The 4,307-nt window shown below is 42.3% G+C and overlaps 1 protein-coding gene across 1 annotated transcript in view; it reads left to right on the top strand.

Moving 5' to 3' along the window:
- ppp1r14c (protein phosphatase 1, regulatory (inhibitor) subunit 14C) overlaps positions 1–3,168 on the top strand; it is a 25,251-nt gene extending 22,083 nt beyond the window's left edge. The window contains exon 4 of the mRNA XM_063223487.1: positions 1–3,168. This exon is cut by the window's left edge and continues 341 nt beyond it. The gene's annotated coding sequence lies outside the window, so the exon portion shown is untranslated.
- Positions 3,169–4,307: the final 1,139 nt, after the last annotated feature.

The following is a 4,307-nucleotide window of genomic DNA, read 5'->3' as shown; positions in this document are numbered from 1 at the left end:
CACTATTACAAACAAGTAGTCAGGACTCAATGCACATATACCATAACTCCATACGTACTGTAGTTTAAAAGCAGGTCTAGTATATCACAATACAACCTCAGCTTTTCTTGCCTTGCGGGCGTCTATGAGAACTCCACTTCCCACAATTCAGTATCTCTCATAGAACCTCAGCAACCAAAAGCACACAAGCAGCAGCATATTGCCACGTTCCAGATTTCATCACATGAAGTGGGATGTGGGACATATCCTACCTGAATTACCCACTTTTGAGGTGGGAGTAGGTTGAGTAACCAGGCGTTCCAGTGCACTTGGAGATAGGATAAAGTCCCATGTCCCAGTAGTTTGTATTGGGTCTGGAACGCTTCATATATCTCAGACTTAAGCCGTAGACCAGGGCTTAACAAAGGCAAGTTTCTAAGACCTTACACTCGTATATACATGCTCCCTCTGTATCAGGAAAAACTGTCCACCTGGACAAATCTCGGCTCGTCAAATTTACAAAGGTGGACAAAACCCCTCTAAGCAAATTGTCAAGGCGGAAATTTCTCCGCTCATGGTTTTTTTTTCTTTTTTTCTCCTTTACTGACATGGTTTGAGTCCGGGCACAAACATTCTCTGATGATCACAAATACACTGTCTTCACTGTCAGGTTAGGATCAGGGATCTGGTTTAGCGATAGTTAGATCTCACAAAGAAATGAGCGAAGAGTTTTGTCTGCAAAGATAATGAGCGGAGATTTGTCCAGGCGAAGATTTATCCGACATCACAACTCCCTTCTACTTTGGACTGTGCAACAGTACACCACAGGGGTTATCGGTCTTTGTTCTTTCTCTTGTACCTAAATAACGTAGCTACTGTTTATGTACAGTTAGTTTCCAAAAATGCTATGGCTGTGATCTCTTAATACTGTATGTGTTATGGTTTGCTTCTGAGTTACTTGTTTTTCTCTCTTTGTTTTATTTTTTTACTTTAATTCATTCTTTCTTTCTTTCTAATGTAATTTTTGATCGTCAGTCCATTGGTAGTGCACTCCCCTCATCACTGTCTCGGATGGTGCTCTCCTTTTCGAGTCCTCTTTCAATCTCTTGTCACCAAGTGGAGGAGGATGCTCCCTTTTTGTGTCCACTCGGGGGGTCGAGCTGGGACTAACCTGTGTCAACTATAGGTCAATGATCAGGATAGCACGTGCTGCGCCAATCTGCACCAATCACAATGCATTCTGGTAAAAAATTCCAATCCAGAATGCATTGTAATTTCTTAGTGTCCATTTGCACTGCACAGATTTGTCCAGCATGTGTCATCAGGAATGTGCCCATACACACCCCTCCCCCTTAGCAAACCAATCGGTGCTTTTAATAACAAACGAAGGTGATGGGCAGTTCAACAGCCAATGGATTTTTTTGAGATTAGCCATTAGAATGCTTTGATGCCCTCACATGTATATATTGCTCTCAGGATGAAAGACTTGCTAGCCGTATAAAAGCATGACCTGCGTGACCTATAGGCCTATACTGCTCAACTCAACCCGAAGAGAGGGTTAGAGTAAGTCAACCCAGCCTGTTTAACTAACAGCTTTACATCCGACCTTGAAACGTGCAGCTTGAGCTCGTTCATTCAGCAAGGCATGATGGGAACCGTAGTCTTAAAACTTAAAGCGGAAGGGAGGCCTAGTCCTACAACCCTGCCTAGGTGGGAATTGTAGTTTTATAACCTCCGGTAGACGACAGGACTATGGTTTCTAAATGATTAGCAGCCCGCATGAGGAGCTCAGTTGCATCATTAGCTTGTTAATCTCATACCTTGCCTCATACTCCCATTATCCTTTGAAACAATGCCACACTAAGAAACATATCAGTATATTGGGCTACTGCTTTTCCTGCCTGCATCACGAATGAGGCAAAGGGGGAATTGGACCAGTGGTTCAGGAAGTAAACATATTCATTCTACCTGGACAGGGGTTAGGTAATTAGCAGTTAGCTCACTTGCTAACTAGAATCTTTGATTATAGAGAATAGAAACAAGGTTAACACACAGCCATGTGTTAAGTGGATTCCAATGCCAGACTGGCATGGTGACAAACAAGTAGATTGTAGGACCTTTACTTTTTAAAACCTTTGGTTGCGCATTCTGTATGATCTTAACAAATTTCCCGTAGTTAAAGCGAGACAGCGTGTAGCCTAGCCTGCCTACATCTAATGGTTGATGCAGCTGTCAGTTAGAACTGTTCTTTCCTCCGATTGGACAGAGTGTGCAATCAGGGTAGGGCCAAATCCTTGGATAATTATACAGTATGTAGTAGTAATAAATAATGATAACACAATAATAGTATAGTTCAATTCCACATTATAGATCAATCAGGAAGCTGCCAAAGAAGACACAAAGACTGATTTGTTTTCTGTAGTATCAGTGGCGAATGAGAAATCATAGGATGCATACCATAGTTTGCTATCGCTAATGTAGTTCCCAGACGTCTTCACCATACTTTGTGGTCATCAAGCCATGACCTAGCAAAAATTTTGTTGGACAAGATGCAATGCAATCAATCGTAGAAAACCAGGATTTGACTTAAAATGGTGCTGTTTTAGTACTTTTTATTGTTGTAGTCTCTTTTTTTAGCATTTCATAGATTTTAGAAATTGAAGGGATGTGTCTTGTAAGGTTAGAGTGTCACCTGGCCGCCATTTTGTGTTCCTATTGGCCAGTCTCTAATCTGTGCCTTGAGCGTCAACAGGTGAGTTAAAATGTGCTGGCAGTTCTGGGGTCAGTTGTGTGAGCATGATTGCTGCTGGCAAGTACCTTGACCACAACAGAGAGCCAGAGAACCGTTAGTTATCCTCGGCCACATGTTATTGTTCAAGCAGGTTTCCTGGAAAACCATCCTCGTACAACGGTGGTTGGTACTGCTGCCGTTTGTGCAATCTCTTGAGGGTCTTCTCTAGCTAATCAGCACTATTTGAAAACACAGAAAACACTCAAACTGGCCTATTCCTCCACCCGGCTAAGCCAGGTGGACTTTCACTTGACTGCCTAGTAGATAGCACTCTAAGGAGACCCCTAAACCTAGTGTAGCATCCTGGTGACAGTGCATAGTGCACACACACAGACACACAGACACACAGACACAGACACAGACACACACACACACACACACACACACACACACACACACACACACACACACACACACACACACACACACACATACACGCACGCACGCACACACACACACACACACACACACACAGACGCACAGAGTAACATGCACTAACTGAAAGGCTAACGTTTTGGGAAACAGCTAAAAATGATGTGGTAGCCTAACTAGACGCTGATGGCCTTATACTGTAGTAATTGTATAAACTGTGGTTGCCGTGGCTTTGCCATTCTTGTATAGCGAAGCATTAAGTGTCCATTGGCTGCCTAAGGGGTCAAGGATATACATACTGTTAAGGAAAGATAGGACAATAGATGATGGGGAGTTGGTGATTTTATTATGTGGCTATGGTAACTTCCCTTAGCTAGGCTAGTGGTAACTCTGCTAAGTATTGCATTTCACTACAGTACTATAGTGAGAGCACTGTCCAAAAATTTGGATTCTGCAACTTTAAAAAAAATTGTACTAGCCACCAATAAGCAAAGAGATGAAGGGCTACGAAGCTCGGAGGGAGGATTTAAAGCAATGGAGGCGAAGTTTAATTGTGTTAGTATGTTTGTTGCCTTTTGGTTTTAGTTGTTTGAAGAAGAGATCGATAGTTTTACAGTTCACACAAATTATCCACCTGCCAAGATAAGAGCATGTGCCTATTAAGAGTATCGCACAACAAGGTAAACAAAGCGAAAGGGTGTCTGGACTCCAGGCTTCGTTTCTCTTTTAAATGCCTCAAGTTGAAATGAAGCCAGTCTTGTGGTTAGCAAGCTCTCATAGACAAAGGCTGAAAGCCTTACAAAAAGACCCTTCCAAATACTGTTATAACACTGACATCCTTTAAATGCTACACTTAAAGGCTTATTCACAAATTAAGTGAACATAGGTTAAAGACATTGCTCTAAAACAGAATTATGTACACCTTTACCCCCCTGTTCCACGTCAAGGTTGAAATGTACGTACATTTTGTTCAGAGGAGCAGTGTAGCAGCCGTCTTCCTAAGTACAGTCTTCAGCAAACCCCAGTTCTTTTTGGGTCATGCACCTAGCCTAGGACAATACAAAACACTGTCTACTTTCACACTTTTCCTCAAGGTAGCAACTCCGACAGCCATGGACGAGATAGCTATTTCTAGTTAAGCAGATGGATATTTTTAAGAAGTTGG

The sequence above is a fragment of the Engraulis encrasicolus genome, chromosome 18 (assembly GCF_034702125.1).
Source record: "Engraulis encrasicolus isolate BLACKSEA-1 chromosome 18, IST_EnEncr_1.0, whole genome shotgun sequence".
In the NCBI taxonomy this organism is placed as follows: Eukaryota; Metazoa; Chordata; class Actinopteri; order Clupeiformes; family Engraulidae; genus Engraulis; species Engraulis encrasicolus.
The sequence above is the reverse complement of the archived record's forward strand: the minus strand, read 5'-3'. Positions and strand labels throughout refer to the sequence as shown.